This window comes from Numida meleagris, chromosome 9, assembly GCF_002078875.1.
Source record: "Numida meleagris isolate 19003 breed g44 Domestic line chromosome 9, NumMel1.0, whole genome shotgun sequence".
Lineage (NCBI taxonomy): Eukaryota > Metazoa > Chordata > Aves > Galliformes > Numididae > Numida > Numida meleagris.
The window spans coordinates 15,433,300-15,453,082 of record NC_034417.1 but is presented as its reverse complement, the minus strand read 5'-3'; the positions used below and the strand labels follow the sequence as shown (position 1 = coordinate 15,453,082).

The 19,783-nt window shown below is 39.4% G+C and overlaps 1 long non-coding RNA gene across 1 annotated transcript; it reads left to right on the top strand.

Moving 5' to 3' along the window:
• LOC110403567 lies at nt 2,500–11,585 on the top strand. The gene is made up of 3 exons (XR_002441738.1): nt 2,500–4,163; nt 4,742–4,867; nt 11,082–11,585. It is a non-coding gene; the product is annotated as an uncharacterized LOC110403567 (long non-coding RNA).

Here is a 19,783-nt window from a genome sequence, read left to right as displayed (position 1 = left end):
TTTTTCCACGTGTGAGCTTCATCTATTTTGTTAAGTTTTATCCTTTGAGACCAAAGGCTGTTCATGTTGCAAGCATAAAGAGTCTGTTTAAAGCTAGGGCTCTTCAGGATTCCTGTAAACCGAGCAAATACCTTATAGACACTCTCGCCAAGAGGTGTGTTCTCCTGTCTTGGGAGGAAAGTCACTGCATATGTGCAACTGAGCAAGCATCTCTTTCCCCATGATGGGTTCAAAATCCCAGCACATGTCTGGTTGGTAGGGAACACTCAAGTTTCCCTCCACTCCATGCTTTTCTCTGGGCAGCTCTTGTTTCACCTTCAGTTAAAGTTTAGCTGTTCGCTATACATTTGGTGACATCTCTTTAAGGACGTACATCTGAATGGGCAAGAAAGTGAGGGATTAGCAATGGGCAGAGGTCAAGTCCGTCAAGACTTTAAGCATGTCATTGGTTGTAAAAGAGATTACATTACTGGCAGCTCTTTGCCAGATCAGTACTTCGATGCCAAATGTTAATCCTTGCTGGGGACATGATGGCTTGTAAATGTTATAGGAGAACGTAGCTTTTCCTGTAGAAAACAGGCATTTATGGTTAAAACATGGATTGTTTTCTCATGCTTACATTTGCATTTCATGCCAAATCACTCTAGTTTGCTATGAACTTCACTTCAAGTATTTACATTTAATCTCTTCAGATCTTTATTTCTATAACCAAGGAGACCATGTTGGAGTTCTTAAAACTCTAGGTAGCAGAAGAGCTAGCACTGAGTCTCAGGCTTTGCAAACTGGACAAAGCCTGTTTGCTTGCTGAACCTTAGCTTTCCATCTATAAAACAGAGCTGCATGTAAAAAGGATCTGGTAATATTTACAATTGTTAGAAGAGCGGTATTTACTGGATTTATAATAGCAACTTGCCCTTTCTAGTCTCTAGCTATAACTAGTATGTTTAATATCTGATTTTATAAGTAATGTCCTTTCCTACAATTACACAGGTTTAGGCAAGCTGAAGTTTCTAGGTCAGACTTCTATACCAGGATAGCCAAGGCACAAGTCCACACAAGACTTTAGAATAACAGAAGTCTCAACTGACCCGAAGTTTGTTCTACTGTGGACTAAGAGCATAACTCTGGGTGTAACCAGCAGCTGCTAAGCATGTGCAGGACACCATATGAGAGTAAGATAGTCAGGAAATCCACACTGCACCATATTCTGTAGCAGCTATGCTTGTACAGCTATACCTCAATGTTCAGCCTGCAGAAAGTTCTTTGGCTGTGTACAGGACACCAAATGAAAAAGAATTTAACAGATACAGGAGCAAGCTGTGCTCTCACCTGCTTTTGAGATCTGAGATCCTCAGCATACACACCTCAGTTCCTCACTCACCTTTCGGGAGGTAAGTAAAAATCATGCTAATATAGAAATGAATAAAGCTTTAACTACAAAGGGTTTGTTGAGGTCAAAACCACCAGTGCCTCGTGCTTATGAGTTCAGGAGTAAAGGAGACTGTATACCTTCCCAGATAGATTTGATAACACAGTATATAAAGAAAACTCAATCAATTCAGCCTAGGGAAACCTGAGCTTCTTTAGTTTCATGCCACACATGCTTAGCAGCTCTAAAATTATAAAATTCTAGTAGAAGGGAATTCAACATATTTTTCTAGCAATACTAATAGGTATTAAATTGTGTTAGTTTAGTTTTGTTATGCAGATTATTTTTTTCTTTCACTTCTACTCTTTGAAATGTTTTGAATTAAAATAGCTTACTCAAGGTCACTGAAGGCATATGGTCCTGCTCAAAACTTTAAACAAAACATTAGTTTTTACAACCTTTTGTAATTTGGTATTGTATACAACATGGTTATAGACGAGTTTCTGTAATCTTTGCAGTGGGTGACAGAAATATGAGAGCCAAATTTATAAGCCATTTAGTGAAGCATTTAATCAATTTCATGCATAGGAAATAACACCAATTGCTTTGCTTTATCAATCTTGCTTTCTCAGAGACCTGCAGTCACCCTAACCTAAAAACACTCAAGTGTGGGGGGGAACCATATGCAAAAGTCTAATGCTGTACACAAAATGTCAGGAACTTCAGAGGGCTGCTTAAGCTTACTTGCCAGCTTCAATAAGGCTTCTTGAAGCTATTAATATGTTTCAGAAAGAAAGCAGAAAGCTTAATATTCATAGGGAGTTAGACAGCCTCTTTGTACAGAGTTATTCATTAAGCACTCTTTGCCTAGAATGTCTTTTACGCTGTCTAGAGTTATGCAGATTAAGTTTGCTTCCAATACTAAAATGCTTGTGCCTCTAATCACTTACAAACACTTAAGAAACCATCCTTGCACCACAAGTTCCTGTGTTTCCAATAAAATATAAGTGGCAAATATCATCGGACAGATTCAGAGAGACACTACTCAAGACAACACTGCTCACTACAGCCTTAATAAAAAAGCAACAAATTGAAGTCTAGACTGTCTTATAACCACATAAGAGTTAAAAGTCACACTTACCCTTGGCTGTAACCTGGGGGCTGGTTTGGGGCTTTATCTTGTAGGAAACAGGACTGAAGGGCGAGAATGGTTCCTCTTCTAGTCTTCATACCATGGCTCTGGGTGGCCCAGTGGTGCCTTGGCATCAGATAAGCAGAAGGGAACAACTCTCCTCACACCTTCTGCAAGGCACCTCATGGACTGGAAGATGCTCAGCACTGCCGTGGAGGTGGGGCAGCACCAGCATATTGGTGTATGCCATATGCCATCATTAAGTTATTACTCTTTCAACAGAAAGATATCGTTTATGCCAACCACACTTCTCCTGCCCTGTAGCTAAAAACCTTCACTGGATTAAGAGATAGGGCTAAAAAGGCTATTTCAGAGCACACTTTTCTTGTGTACTACAGCAGCTAGTACAATACCCCAAGCAGAGTACTACAGTGACTTTTTTCCTAAGTGAAAAATTCCTGAAGGAGCAAAAAGGCAATCTCTCTGATAATCATCAGCTCCTCAACTATATTAAATTTAGACAAGGCTACAATAGTGCCAGAGTTGTCCCCTGCCCTCTAAAATTAGAACTGAAAGAATGGCGGGCGTAGTGCTAAATATATAACTCATTTAAAAATAATGTGCTCTCAGGCTTTCCTAATGCTTGAAAAACTGATCACCATAAATCCCTACAGATGTGCTTGCAGCCCGCCCGCCTCCATCAGCCCCAAACACGCTTCTGTAGGATACAGCCTTTCCAAACATCCCCTTTCCTCCGCAGCGCTCAGGAAAGAGAAAGCAATAAAGGTTTGCTGCAGTTAAGCAACACACTGCCCATTTATCTGAGAGGACAAAAACTTAACCTGGCCTCCACCTCCTTTATAGAAGAGGAAAAAAAATAGGAGGAAAATAAATAGAAGAGAAGTAAATATTTACTGTATCTTCTCAGACCTGGCAGGTTGGAGAAAGGCCCACTGTTCGAGGACATTAGAAGCGGTGGCTTTAACTTTGCAAGCTGCAGGACTAAACAAATCTCCACAAGGAAAAAAAGCAAATTAAGAAGCCTCATCTCTATTTCTGTTACTTAAATCTCCCAAAGTTAAGTAGCATTAATAATTTCAGAACAACCAGAAGCAGAACAGATTAACAGCAGATTTGTAGAGAAGCTGAGGTACAAAACTCCCTCCCTTACTTCCAAGTTCATAGCAACTTCTACCCATAAAAACAAAAAAAATTCCCTTTTCCTTTCCAACTTCATTCTAGCAACATGAAAAATACTGTAAAGAAGCATATGTATAAGTAGAAGAAAGAAGAAGTAGGTTGAGGCCTTCACTGAATTTATAGCCAGCTGCGGCCTGTGGTGCAAATTGGCCCAAAGGAATGCTGGGAGCTTAGAGGACTTAACAGCCTCCATCTTGGAGGGTGTGGGCTTTGATTTGCCATCTGTTTCTCCTTCTCAGTTAATTTGACTATTAGAGTGGCTATAGCAGATGTTAAGCCTCTGAAAAGAGCAATCTGAGGGGGTGGAGAGCTTTTTGTGGGGGAACCTGAGAACTCTTACCTGTGTGGTGTGGCTCTGGGAAGGCAACAAGGCCAAATGGGGCTTTGTAAAACTCAGACCTCACTTAACTGCAAAAATGAGGCTCACTGGTTGTGCATGATTTTGGGCTGCTGTACTTAGAGGTAATTCTGCTTTTTTGCTTAAAAGATAAACAAGCAAACATGGCTAAAGTTCATTTTTCCTTTAGCTGCCCATCTTTTCCTTTCTGTTTTGGGGGAGCTGGAGTGGCCTCAGCACTTCCCTTGGTCTCTGTGGGCTTGTCAGGTGCCTGTATCCCTGGAATGGGATCTGGACTTGATCTGTTGCAAATACAAATGTTTGTTACTGAAGCAAACAGGTCATGTTATGTTATTCTTGTACCTTAAATAAATCAAGAAAGGTGCAAATGTGCTAGTTGTGAACTTATTTCTCCCCTGGGCTGCTTCCATGAGATGTTTCTTTCTCTTCTTATCTTCCCCACCCTGCTCCCACTTTTGCTGCTTTGAATGGCATCAGCTTATTGAAGGATTTTCTGAAAATAGCAGTATTGAAAAGGCATGTTCTCTGTTTGCTCATCTGGAATATTCTAGGAGGAATTAACTCCTTTAATTCCTCACTCCATAAATTTGAGGTTCCCTTTCTAGTTTTATCTTGGAGATATGTTAAGGCAATAACAAGTATAAGTAAAAGAAGCTGCAGGGTTTGGTTTTCTATTTTTCAGGAATGCAGTGTGTGGATCCAGCAATATGCAGGCAGTGCAGAGCTCGAGCCTGGGGCTGGTGGCCATTCGCATATGGGACGTCTCGATTTGGTGTCAGGGGACCTGCAGCTGACTGATGCTCTTAAGGTACTGTCTAAAACTTAGCAGGCAGAAAAGCTATTTTATCCTGCTAGTTTTTATCCTTTCTGTCCACAAGGAAGTGGAGCTTTAGGTTTCTTCCTTTTCTTTACTCATGAGTGTGAAAACTTAAGGCATTCCTCCAGCAATAAGATTTAGCTCTGTCAGTGGGCTGTTTCTGGGGAAGCTTGTGTTTCTGATAATTCTGTTCATAATATGGTTCCTTTGTTGCTCCCAGGAGCTGTTTGTTGCTCTGTGGACTCTTCTGGGCTTGGTCTAGAGTTGTTGGATTTTTACCAGTGAAAGTAAACTGGAGTTAAAGAAATGCCACTGCCTACTCAGTCTCCAAAGGTTGTTTTCTTGAACCAGAATAGACATAACAATTTGAAAACCTCAGTCAAGGACTGGTTGTGTTTTGGTGGTTTTTTTTCTGGCTGTTTAAAAATTGCAATATTTAATGGATGTAATTTACACACGGAAAAGAAGAGGGCTATTCCCAATATTATCTTTATCTTCTAGACATAAATAACAAACAACTCTAGTAATCAAAATTTACTGCGATTGTAATAGGTTTTGGCATCATTTATGTATTGCAGGGAATGTTAACATAATGTTGACTTTCAGGACTGAGGCCAGTTTCTTTTTGTTGTTGGCTTTTTTCTTTTCTTTTTCTTTTTTTTTTTTATGCTGAATTCATTATAAAAAACCTCCAGTATATTTGTGGCTTTTATGGTATTCAAGAGATTAATTCTCATAAATAACACTGTTTATACCTCCTTCTAATCAGAAAGTTGAAATTATCTGTGACAATATGAACACTAAAAAGTTGTATACTATGAAAATATTTCAATAATTAATGCATGCACTATCTAGAGCAATTGACAGTGAGGTCATAAACATAATGGGCCATCTGTGTTTGATTTGTATCTGAAAATGCTTAAAGGGAAAGGCAGGTAATTCAGGCTGTTCTTGCAAATGTAGACTGGCAAGATTTTTTCACCTTCTCAGAAGGTTGTTGAACCATTTCATTGCTTTAAAGAAGGAGAAAAAAAAACTCTTCCAGGCTACAGTCCTTTAACGTGCTTGCATTTGGCTCCTGTGTTCTCCAACAAGCAGAGCACACCAGTGGGACTTTCAGTTTTCCTTCAGAGTACCCAGAGGGCTGTCATTCTCCCTCACTTTGTTTTGTTTGCTCTATAAAAAAAAAATGCCACTCCAGGCTCCTGAGCATACTCTGCATTCTGGGACCTGGGTTTAAATAGTTTCCTTTGGATCTTTCCAAGTTCAAATCTGCACTGGCCTGTTGAAAGGCAGCGAAACTTTTATGCAGGGATCTGGCTCGTTGCACCTTTATGACCCTTCTCTGGATTTGCCCCAGCTTGTCTCCTGAACCTTTTCTCCTTTGTGAAAGTCAAGGTTCAGGTTACCAGCACTTCTGGGATGGGATTTAATTTAGCACTAGGCTTCTGTGCTGTAATTGGGAGAAATGGAGTGTCTTGCAGTTGCTAGAAATGACTCTTTATCTCTGGACTTATATGCATTGGCATAAAGCCAATATCAAGCTGGAATGACTCAATAAACAAACAACCAAATACCCCTCTTGTTTTCACTGGCTGATTTGATGACAGTCAGACTCCTGCTCTTGGCACTGACTAAGGCTCTACCGAAGGAAATGCCATTATCTCTCTTGTGCCAGGCAGAGATTAATAATTTCTTAGAAATTGAATCCAGACAGGACTTCTAAATGATTTCATGTGACCTCCTGTATATCAGAGCTATTAAATACTACAAATTACCCATGATAAACCCAGAGATTGCTACCAATTTAAAACTCTGCAGTTTTCCCCTCTGCTCTGCTTTTCCTTGTTGCCCAATCTATAAGTATAGACAGGGAATAGGTCATAGCAAGGTGCCTTCAGTGTATGGGGAAACTGGCTGAAACATACCCAGGTAATGCTATGCTGTAAGAATTTGTTCGCTATCCTTGATAATTTGGTCTGGGTTTAGTTTTCTACTCAGGTTTGAGTTTGGTGATCCTGAGCATGAGAAGAACAGAGCCCAGATACTACTACCTGTGGGATTTCTCCATTGCCCCCTGAAAATTTTGACTACCTTTTCAGAATCTCAACAATAGCATTGCAAAATCGTTGGTGTACACTGGGGGGGAAAAAAAAGGGGAATAAAGCAAGACAAAAAACTAAATTATATCACGAAGATGTGAGAATTGTTCTCAGTATTGAAAGTACCTGTCCAAAGTTTAGCAGCTTTCTGCGCTGGGAAACTCTATCTTACTTCAAAGCTGAGTTTCTGTGACTTCTGTTTTTGCATCTTGTCAAGTTGGCAGCAAGGTCAAATACTCCATGCTACCCAGTGTTCTCCTTGCATACAGGTACCACTGCTCAGAAATCAAGTCCTTGTTCCTTCTCTTTGTCAAACTGCAGAATTTGATGTGAGGCATACAAAACTTGTTTCTAGTTCCTAGTTTATTTTTAACTCTGATGGTTTTGCTTCAAACTTGCTGTCTCCTTTCTGACAGTAGAGTTGGACCCAGATGTCTAATGAGTTATCCTAGCAATTTTTTTCATAGCCACGATAATTTCATGGTTTCTATTTGGATTTTTTTATTCTAGCTCTGGACTCCAGAGACTCTTGGAATCTTTATGCTATAGCATTCAGCATGGAGATTAAACTCTAAATCCTTCAAGTTCAACTGTTTTGAGGCAGTTTTACATTCTATACAAATGGTTGTGTTCCTTGACTTCTGTTCTATTTAGCTATGTTGCACTAAATAGAGAGTAACAGGCTGCTCTGAGTAAGTATCTTGTCCTCTTCCATCACTTCCTGCCATAATAATTTTTTGCATCGTCTATAGATTAACACAATTTTGTGTAGTATATGAAGATTTCATAATAAAAGTCATCATACTGTAAGTTGCAAGTTGGGTCAAACCTAAGCAACACCTGGCCCACGTGTCGTTCGCGACAGATGCTTAGGAAGAGATTTAGAAGCAGAACTCTGTGGCCTTCTGATTTCCACAGTCAGCAGTTAAGACATTCAGAGCCGGTGTTTAGTAGCATTCAGTGAATTTTCAAGTTTCTTTAAACCTGTATATAATTTTGTTCTCATCAAAACTTGCGAAAATTAGTTCCATCATTTAATTTGGGCTGAGGAGAAAAATACTTTCTTCGAATAGGTCCCACAAATTGTTCTATGAAAAATGGTGAATAATCATTCTCTACTTAATTTCTCTATCCTGGATTTTGTGGGGCAGGTATCATGTCCCCTCTCTCTTTTTATCAGATATTCTTTACTTAAAAACAGGCAAGATGTTACAATCTATCCATCTATTTTGAATTAGAATAACCAGAACTACTGCAGATTTATACATGGCATGGGGTATTTTCTGGGTCTTCATCCTCTTCTTGTATTCTTGTATCCTATTTTCCCCTTTGTGGAACATAAAATTGATGCTTTATGGCAAATCATTCACAATCATTGAGATCTTTCTGGCATAAATGGCTAGAGCCTGTGTGTCACACTTGCATTGCTTTTCCCTCAGTGACACAAAATTTCTACAAATTATGTTGGTGTAATGCCCTGGTACTCAATACAGTGAGATCTTTTAGCTTGGACTGTCCTGAATAATTCTGTGTCATTTGCGTGTATATGATCAGCATAGCTGGTAAGATAGAGTGGACTCTGCTCAAAAACAACAAAAAAAACCCCACCAGATATTTATTCTTTTGACCTTCCCGTCCTATAATAGGTCAGTATAAGGGTCTTTGCTGTGACGCTTTCTCAAAACCTTTCAGAAAATCTGTGTATTCTCCCAGAACAGATGTACATGCATTTTTTGCTTCTTTAGAGAACTTAGAAGAGGTTTGTGCTGAATATCGCTTGGCACTAAAAATTGCAAAGATTTTGTTTTATGTAGTTGAATTTAAGGTCTCCAAAAAGATTGTGGATTTCTGTTCAGGCCTGCGGTCTGGCATTCAGGATGCGCAGGTTATGTACTCATCCTCTGCCAAAAATTTGTTCTAGTAAGCATGTTGTTTAATCTTTCTGTGGTTTAGTTGGTCAGGGTGCGATCATTGCTTATTCCTTCCTTTTTCTCTATCTAGCTTCTAAGCTTTCCAGGTTATGGGCAATACATGTATGTGCATGGCTCTTTAAACGGTTTTGTGTGGTAACTCTGGATAATGTCATAATCCAAGCTGATAATGCATTAGTTGAGGTCAAATAGTTTGATAAGGGCACTAGGTTACTGATTTTAATCGAGCTCTGTTTCACTCTCTCAATTAATATATTTTTTTCTAATTTTGGCGATACATTATCTCAATGGGAATGTTTGTTTTGGCCACTAAATCAAGCAGCATGTTGTAAGCAGTTTTCAAATTCTGTGTTATTTCAAGTGAAAGTATTCCGCTATTTTAAAGAAAGTTGGACTCTGGCACTAATGTTGTCAGCAAAAAAAAAGCCAAGGACTTTTTTCCCTGAGATTTCACTAAGGTGCCGTAATTAAGAAATGTGAAAAGAACAAAAAAATCTCAGTGCTTCTGCACTGAAGATGTTGTGCCTTAAAAGTCTGAGTAATAGCTGTTGGGTCAGCGTCCGTAAAACAGCCCTATAAAAGCAGAATATAAGATCTGAACTGGGGCATTGCCTTGCAACAATTATGCCAGCAGCTAATGGTAACATCCAGTGGGGTGCCCGTCCTTCCTCCTTCCCCACTTAAAGTGACAACATCCCCATTTTCACTCTGCATCTATCATAAAGACACATTGATTTCCTTTCAGAGGAAAACACATATTTCTTCCCTCCTGCTAAGAAGATAAATCTGACAGATTTTAATCAAATGTAGTTGTTCACAACTATAGAAATGTTTCCAGTGTCATAGATGAAAATCTTTTTTCTTTTTTTTTTTTTGCTGTTTTGAAAAGGAGGAGGTTTCTGGAAGCTAAGTTTATTTGGAGAGTACACCTGTGCTAAAAATCTTACTATATGCACCAGCAGTTAACATTTCAGGATGCCCTATGGGCAGGTTTAACTTTACTGCCCTCCAACATAATGCCTGTCTTGTAGTGGTAACCATGAATACTGCTATAGTTAAGGGTCTGTCAGTGGTTCTATCATAAACTCTCCTGTTTCCAGGGTTTTTATAACTCAGCTATAAAAACTCTCTCCAAGCTAAAGCTTAGCTTACCAAGGCAGACCTGATTCTGATCTTGGAAAGGCGGATGATACATATCCCTCTGTCTCTTCTGAAATCAGCTATGGTCCCTGAGGAAGGGCTCTCACAAGCCATGGGTGCCATACGTGCCCAGTGATATATGAGAGATGAAGTGTCTTAGGCTTTCATCCTCTTCAAATGGCAAACAAATTGGCCTTCTTACTTTGAAGCGAGAGGAGTCAAACAACGCAGTGCTTTCCAATTTAAATTGCATTTTTACTTCAGTCTTTTATTTTTTTGAAGTAACTTCAGGAGTTCATTACTTCTTAGCATGGGCCACAGGCAACAATCTGATAGCACTTAGAAATGTGGAATATTATTCACAGTTTAAGTATTGCTCTGGATTTAAATCAGTGGGCATGAAAGTAAAAGTGGCTGTCCGGAAGAAAAAGATCAATCAAATCTGAGGAGAGCCAATGTTCAGAGCAACATAGAAACCATGGCTGTTTTGACCCAGAAATGAAGGGATCTGTCTTAAAAATGTGAAATTGCAGTTCAGCTTTCTTCTTATATGACTGTAGACTTAACCCAGCTTGTAAGCCAGGCTGGGTGCAGTGAGCTCTGGAAGTAAAACGTTGGTACATAATTATCTTTAAGGGCAGATAGTATGTGTTTGGGAACAGGGTCTGTGTTCCTCAGTCAAATTAGAATGTGGTAGATGAATGCTAGCTGTGTTACGGATCTGATGATGTGTTGATGACCACTACTGGAAAAAATGCAGCAAATTTTGGATACTGAAAGTGATTTTTTTGGGGGGGGAGTAGGAAGAAATGTTTCTGAGTGCCACACAAGGAGTGAGGTGTCTCTCAGTGCTTGTGTGGGTGAGGTGTATTTGCTTTGCCCCATGCTCTGGTTGTCACTATTAAAGCTTGTTTGGGGTGAGCTGGGGATCAAGAGAGGCTGTGTCATAAGCTGACACTGTCCCTGTTCCTTGCAGGGAGCAAAGGAGAATTGGGTCTAAAATGTGCTTTGTTTCTTGTTCCTCCTGGGCAGGTCTGTTCAACTCTGTGCTTTGTGCTCCAACTGGGAGAGCAAAGGAGTGGGAGAATGTTCCTGGTCCGTCTCTTCCGAAGGAGTGTTTACAACAGCCTAAGGAAGAACTATGGAAAGTGAAAACAAATGAAATGGGAAGGGGAAAAATGCCTTTTCTTTGCTATTTCTACGCTAATAGTGAAACACTAATTTAAACCAGGACCCTTTTTGGAAATGAGTCAGAAGTGAGCTATGGCCAGCTACTTTTAAACAGTATTTCTGCTTCTATGTTGCAAGGAGATTTTACAGCTCCTGCCCCTAAGCCAGATCATTAAGCACTTACACTTCTTTAGATCTAAGCCAACGAGATGATTTTCTGGTGACCAAACTTTTCTCTAATGCTCGTGCCTTTATGAATCTTCTCAAGATCTCAAGGAAGCTTCCTTTTTTAAGAAGTCTAGTCCCTCAGCGATCTCGGGCTGGATTTGCACATTTAACTCCCATCAAATGCTAATAGGAATTCGTTGGTCAAATCCTCTCCCCTGTCCCTCTTCATGCCTCACTGGGAGAAAAGAGCCATTAGTGTGCTTAAAAGTAAATTTCAAGGTTTCCTTTTTTGTGTGTTCCAATGGCCAAGGTTTATTCCTCTCGTCCTTTTTATTTTATTGTGAGGCACCTTGAGTTATTTGCATGATAAGACACCCTGTAAATGGATTATATTGTAATTCATTGTGTAGGTTTAATGCTGACAACAGCTCGGTTTGGAAGTAAGATAGCAACTTAGATTTTTAGTTTCTGATGTGCCATGCAGAGAAATGCCTTTTGAGAAAGCGGGAGGCAAAGCAGGAGGGATGAGGAGGAGGCAGCCGGAGTTAAATTGTATGAATAAGGCAAGGGAAAGCTGGCATTAAAGAGAAGCTGAATACATTAACTTCTCAGCCTCTGCACTGCGGAGAATCAATGGCACGAACTGGAGTGTCCCTTTCCTCTCTGCCTTAACAGTTAATGTAGTTTTTCCTCTCCTTTTTCCAAGGATAGCAAAGGAATGGCAATGCTTTCTGCTAACAATCATTCATATGTGATGAGTGTACCTTTGCAGTCGCTGTGCCCGGAATGTTATGTTGTTATATACTGCCTACTTATAAACTGGAACTGGTCCCTTAGAGAAGCCCTATATTTCATAAGAAGTGTTGGAATGAACAAAAAATCTGTTTTCTTCTTTTGGGGAGGGGGGAACTGGACTGTGTAATAAGTGCTGGTGTAGGAAGTTCGGTAGCCTAGTGTAAAACATGGAAAACATACACTACCCAGGAACAGCATGCTTAAATCCTGGCAGGAACAGCTTGGTTTTCCTTTCCAAGGTAAACCAGCAGTCTTCATTGAGTGGGTATTTTAGATAATACCATAAAAATATAAATGTAGTGTGGACACTAAAGTGCTCATCATCTGAATTCTTGCACGTAGATGCATTTAGTTTTACATACTTGACATATTCTTTGAAAGTGGCAGATGTACGCTTTGTGCTCTATCTCTTTTGGAGTGGTTGCACTGATCTGTCCTTACTTTTTGCATATGTTCCAAAGCTTGAGTAAAATGATTATAGATGAAAGATCTGTTCGCTTGCATCTTGTCTTAATTCTGCATGGTACCCAGCACCCCTGTGCTGACCTGAAGTCTTGAACCTTGATTGATCTACTGACTTTAAACTTCAGCTTGATGTGTATTGGTAAATAATTTAACAAACTTCTTTACCTCCAGTGGCTGAATGGTGGAAACTGAAATGCAAAATCTCTACCTTCCTTAAATTGAGATGAAATGCTGTTTGGGATCACTCTTAAGTTTTTTCTTTTTTTTTTCTTTTTTTTAAACTCAAAGTAGTCATGAATAGCATGTTTTAAAAGCACTTTGATCATTGCTCTCGTTATTTAAAAAAAAAAAGGGGGGGGAGGTGGAGTATCTTCTCAAAAATGGAGGTAGAAGCCTTTGAAATCATAAAGTGTAAGCAAACTTAGCCAGCATACTGTGACCTGTCAGGAAGAGACTGATCCTATTAAAGCTCCACTGCATGCAGCCAAAATACTTTAAAGAGAACTCTATAGATTTCTGTGTTTACTGACGTCAGCGTGGCACAAGGGTGCGATTGGCTGCTCTGTGTTTTTAATAGAAAAAAGAACTGCCCAGAAAAGCCACCAAAGCATTCCCGATTTATGCCGCTATATCGATGACGATGCAGTTTCTGGGACATATTGTCACTTGGTTCAGCCCCCTGAATCTGCAACGGTTCAGACAAAGGGAGTTTTTGATTTACCAGTCCATTCTTCATGTTAATATACACAGAGCTCCTTGTCTTTGCAATTTGAATCAGCTCCACAGTTCTGCGTAAAGAAATTGGGCACTAGCTGTCCTTTATAGATGAGTGATGTGTAAATCTGGGTTAATTCTAGCAAACTGAGGGAAGTAACTTAAGGATACGTATTGCTTGAGTGCACGGCCTTAATGCTGTTGCTTTATTACATTGATAAAGAGAGCTGGCTGTATAGTGGTATAGCCAGCACCAGACTCGGGGCAAGAAGCTTTTAATATTAGTTTAAATTAAAACAACTGGTGGCTTTGAATAGAGGAAGAGGTTCTTTGTAAAGTACAAACAAATTCTTCAGCTCTCTCTGTGAAGACGTCACTAACAACTCATTTAAGCACTTCTAATAAAAAGAGCATTTGTGTTCTAACAAGAAATTTTGCAATATGGCACAAAATGTTACTGATTGGGAAGACGTGGATCTCAGCTACTCCAGATTTAATTCCACCCCTGTTAGTACTGTTTTTCTGGATTTGCATATGGACAATAGACCATGCTTTAGAAAAACTGGCATTACTGAACATTTTTTTTGGTTAAATAAAACACCTTCTTCTGTCCCAAGAAGCAGTACTGGTACAACCTTTTGCAACAGAAGAAGTCTGAAATAGGTGAAAGCAAAGCCATGCAACTGGTATTTCACTGCATGAAAATATCAGAATGTGCAGCTTCCTTTCCTTTTGTGGGTTCAGCTGCTTGCACAGCCCCTATGCTATGGGTGCGTCTGAGGTAGCCTCAGAAACACCAAGCACATTACAAATAAACCAGCCTACCTCTGAAATCAGAAACTTGGATGTATATACAGGAAGACACAGTCTGATGCAATGCTACTGTTTTCTGAATGAAAAACAGTGATCAGAATTGATAATAATTCTTCCATTAAGTGTCAGATGAAACTTTAATTAAGACAGCCTGCTAGAAGCTCATGATGCTTCATGTGTGACTAATTCTGACTGGCAAAAATATTAATTTTAACAAACATCAATTAGCAAATTTTTGTCTGTATTGGAGAAGGCAGTTTTTGCATGTATGGAGGCTTATCTGTACACGTAGGGCTACACAAGCCTGTGACATGTTATGGGAAAAAGCACAAAGGTTTTTGCATGTCCTGCGATGTTTAATACAAGATTGTCTGGTGTCTAAGTGGTGTGTCTAAACAAATGCACACATTCATTTCTCTGGAAGATACGTTGTTCTTAGTGTACATTAAGAAGCCAGTGGCTAACACAAGTTATTTGTACAGTATGAAGCACAAGATGAGCATTGTTTTACCTACTTCTGAGTCACAGTGTCTATAGCTGAACTCCTCTAAAATGCATAGCCATGCTGCTTCTCCTGGAAGACTGAGGCAAACTGTTCAAGAAAGTGGGCTCTGGAAGGTCCCCTTTATTGGAAGCTTGGTGTATGTTCAGGTGTTGCCTATTCAGGAGGCTGCATTGAAGACCTTCATCAGCTGGGCACGGAGTTGGGGTTTCTCCATTTTTGTGAATCTAAGTTGAGTCAAACTGGGTGAAAGCCTGGCCCTGCTGCTCTAGGCTACTGACGGCCCCAAGAAGAGGTTACAGACGTGGCTCTGACCACGTTCATCTCCCTCTGGGACTGCTTTCACCTTCCCAAGCACCAGCACTTCCTCATGTCTCTCAGCCCTAAGATTGCACAGTCATTTGTCCTAGAGCCAGATCAGACCAAGGTCAGCTGCATAATGTGCCCTCCAATTTTTGGGGACTAAGGTTACACTGCTGGTGTTACAGGAGAAGTGCTAAGTGGCAGAATCGGCTGGATGTTGTGGCTGCTTTGGAGTATCTTAGCTGTGGCTTGAGCATTTGGTTATATTTTAGCAATTGAGATGACCATTCTTTACAGATATTAAGAATGCAGAGCCTTGTGAATAGCGGAAAATTTAACATTTCATGGATGTAACAACTCATGCTCTTTTTCAGTAATGCTAGCGTGTGTTGTAGTTCTTTTTTTGCCCTCTATTATCCTTTTACTCTGCTACAGAATGTACTTTCATCTTTTGGAACTGACCCCTTTATGTAGTGACTAAAATTTAATTTAAGATATTTTGTTCTAAAAGTACAAGCTTTGTTTCACAGGAGTAACACTGGGCCTCCATAGTATTTATTTTCATATGGAACAAAAATGCAGTATTTTAAGAAATTTTTTCCTGACTGCTCAATCTGTAAACTCACAGACCATGCTGAGTTCCTTCTGAGGTGTGCATTGCTAGCAATATGAATTATGACTTCCCTTCCTTCCAGTGATGACTGTCTTGGCTCTTTCATGCTAAAACAAGCAGAAAGTAATTAAAACTTAATTTTGTTTCTAAGTTATGTAGGGAAACATGTCTCTAAAGCACATGGGAAGAATCTTTTGAGGAAGGAAGTGTTTTCTGAGTGTTTTTCTTCCCATTGTAATGCTGGGCTTTAGATTTTGAATGAAGTTTTCTCTCTATATGGGCCGCAATATGAAAGTTGTTGTCCACCCTCATGTCTTGGAAGCATTCAAACCATGTTTAACTGGAACATCACACAGTCCCTTCAGCTGGCCAAAGTAATTTCAATTTCAAACATCTGCATAAAGATGTGCAAGAGCAGAGGCTTGTCTTGTCATCGTTTTAGTGCCTAATTTTCTTGACTTGCAGCTACCGAGGACTTTCGCCTGCATTACTGTAACTTTACCTTTTTTTCCATGTAGTATCAAAGTTTTCTTCCATTCCAGCTACTGATTTTATTGCCTAATGCTGGCAATACTCAGTTATCTTTATCTCATCTTGATCTATGCTTTTTATTTGAGTTGCAAAAGACCACAGCCACAATTCAGCCTAAGAAGATAAACTAAAGTAATTCAAGTACAGTGAATGGTTTTATTCTCTTGTGTTCATACTTTCATAACTTACTACTTGTCCGATCTATTTTCAGCTGTAATGTACATATAATCAACCTTTTCAGAGTTCTCACAAGAAAAGCTTTTGTTCACTGTGCGGTAATCAGTATTAAAGGCCTTTAAAATGGTGGAAGTCAATGACACTGGCACATTGTCCAGATACATTGTTGTTGATGATGTGAACTGATATTGCTGTGAAAGACCAATTTCAACTCAGAGTTCTTTCATCTGTGGTGATCACAACATTTTTCACATATTGTTCTTCAGAATCGTGTAAGTTGGTACACACCTGATATTTCATTCTAGATGTGGATTTTTTTTCTTTAATCCCTTTCCCCCAGGATAGCTACAAAATGATTTAATGGCTTGGAAAACCATAGAGTGCTTTAGCCCATTAATGGAGCCTCCACAGGCACCATTTTACATGGACTGTATGTATTATAGTGTTGGAATCAATGAAGAAAGAATCTTGCTGCTCAAAGATACTGATCACGAACATAGTTGTGTCACTATTGGAGTTTAAACCTGAAGAGGGACTCTTTTAAAAAAGAGCAAAAGCAGTGAAGCTATGAAATCAGACTTTTTTTTCTAGGAGAGCACAGTACTACTTCATGCCTAGTTATAAACCTAAGAGGTTTCAAATCCTTTAAAGTTAAACCTGCGATTAGGTGCTTCAGTGTATGGAACTGCAGGGGAAAGAGTATATTTGTATCTCAGTTTTTAAATGTTTATTTTTGACTCATTTCAGATGTCTGAAATGAGGTCCTTCAACTTTTAGTCACAATTCGCATCTTAATGGTCTCCACTGCTCTATAGCCTGTTGATTCAACTTGTGGTCAAAATGTGGATTTAATACTGATGTGGGGAACATCTGTGCATCACGCGAAGTTGCCCCATGGAGGAAGAAAACACTAACTGGAGTCTCTGGCTCTGATTGCTTTCCACTTGCCCTCAGGGTGTCCAGCTGCTGAAAGACAAGTACTTGTTAGTTTCACCACTACATGAAGCAGCTTTGAAGATAGTTGATTTTTGGGGCACCTTTTTGACTAGCATACCAACTGGAAGGGCTTACAGAAGGTGGCATTCAAAATGAATTGCATCTGATGCAGATTTATACCTTGATGTTGTCCTAAAACATATTAAGGTGGAAACACTACTACTTTTTAAACTAAGTCAAAACTTGCTTGGTGCAATGTTTTTTCCTTAGATACCATAATAAAGCAGGAAGAAACAGACAGCTTTTGGGCATTGGAAACCTTCCTTATGTCTGAAACACAGCAACAAACTTGGCTAAATACAGATGAAAACAGTTGTCACATGTTAACTTCGTTAGTCAGTTGCAGAAATGTTTGACACCCTTGAGAACAAAATAAGTTAAAATATTCTTTTCAGATCTTCATATTTCTATCTTGCTTAAAATAAATAGTAAACTTTATCATTTTTCTTTTCTCTATTCTCTTTGAGAAAAGAATAGTTTGGATTTTTTCCCATCATTTTCCTTTTTCCTTCCTTTGCAGTCCCCATCCTTCTCCCCTTTTCCCCTGTTTTTTGGATGAACTCTTCCAGATCTTTAACTCTGGATAAGTTACAGGAGGGAACAAAGGAAAATTGAAACTCTCTAAAGTGGTTGAGCTAGTTTCATTTTTCGTTCTGCTGTTACAACTTCTCCAAATAAAACTGAAATTTTGGATATCATTCACTTATTCAACTAAAGTAACAACAAGAAAAAATGGGAGGAAATGGACAGGGAACAAAACCAACTCCATCACTTGCAAAAACATCACATAAACAGTAGAAAAAGACAACTTATTACACTTTGAATGTTGTCAAGTAGAAAACACTTGAGTTTTTACTTTTTTGTGGAGAAGTTCTTCCATTTTTTTTTTCAGCTACTCTGCGAAATCTGAAGACCTCAGCTGTTTTCATCACTAGTGTTGCTGCATTTCTACTTGTCTTGGATCTTGCTTTTACAAGATGCTATCGCTGCTATGCTGTGTCTCTTCTGAATTAACTGGGTTTTTCAGCTGCATACTTTAAGTCTACATGAGTCAAATGTTCATTGGACTCATCAGTCATCAGCCCCATATATCACTAATGCCAACTATGATACTAAGATGACTCATGTCCTAATTATTTTGAATAACAAGTGTGCTCTTGTGATAGGACAATATGATTTTGCTTGCTCCAGAATGGATCAACAGAAAGTGGCCACATAATGCAGGCTTGCAAAATGATCGGAAAAGTGCATGTTGGTACAAAAATTTTCACTCTTCCTTATTTTCATAAGGATTTTTTTCCACTAATAGCTGCTCCCCCTTCCCTCTGTAGATAACAGGTTCTCCAGGTACTTGAAAGTTTAAACCTGATAACATACACAGTTTTAAATTACTTTTACGCAATTGAATTATTTCAGATGTGATGTGCTATGAAAACTAAGTAGGCAAAAAATCCCCCAAAGAAGTTTTTTGATTAAAATTTTTTTGGTCATCCAAACTTATAATTCAATAAAACTTTGATAATACTACTTTATGTCCATTTTCTATGCCTGTTAATAAACATGAGGAGAAGAAATCTGAGGTGGGTGGTGAGGTGGGCATCACGTTGGCTCTAATCATACAAGAGAAACTTCAAGCAAGTGAATCTTGGGGGGACTATTGGACTATAGAATAGAGTAGTTTAGTTGGAAGGGGCCTACATACATCATTGCTACTTGATCACTTCAGGGCTAACTGATAGTTAAAGCATATTATTAGTGCTGTACTGTAAATCACAGTGACTGGAGTGGGGACACATCCTGTTCAGAGCATGGCTTATGATGATGAGTGGTGTGAAATGCTTTAGACTGCAACTGCTTTTGCTATCCTGGTTTAACACCTCAGTGACTCAACACCTCAAGAATTTTCCAAGAAATAGGTGGTGCTGATTTCTGATCTCCTCTGGTTAGTCTTATACAAATACCCAAGCTAGCTACTTTAAAGTATCTCTACACTGTTCTTAATTCATTCAAAGCTTCATATTTACAGCATTGAATGTGGAAGGTGTAGTGGAAATGCTGTCATGGCCTGAACCAGTGATTGAGCACCTGGTGGGAAGGCAGGGCCAACCCTGGGGAGCTCAGGTGCATGCAGTGAAATGCACCTGAGTGACCAGAAGGGGTTGAGCCGGGGTCCACCCCTTCCCAGCCGTCATTTAAGGGTTAGCAGTGGAGGTGAGGGTATGTTGCTGGAGATCCCTTCCTACTGGTGGCTTTCTAAAGGTAAGCAGTTCTTCTTCCTTTGTTTCTGTGTCCATGGCTGCTGCATTTGGGCTTGTCCTCATTTGCTGCAGTTTAGGATTGTGCTACTCCACCATTATTGGTATACTTTCTATCACATTATTGCATTACAGAAGGCTGCCTCTCACTTGTGATTTTTCAGATGTTATAGAAATGGTTACGTTACAACATCTGTTGGCCAGGAAGAACACCATGCGGTTGTTGCCCCTA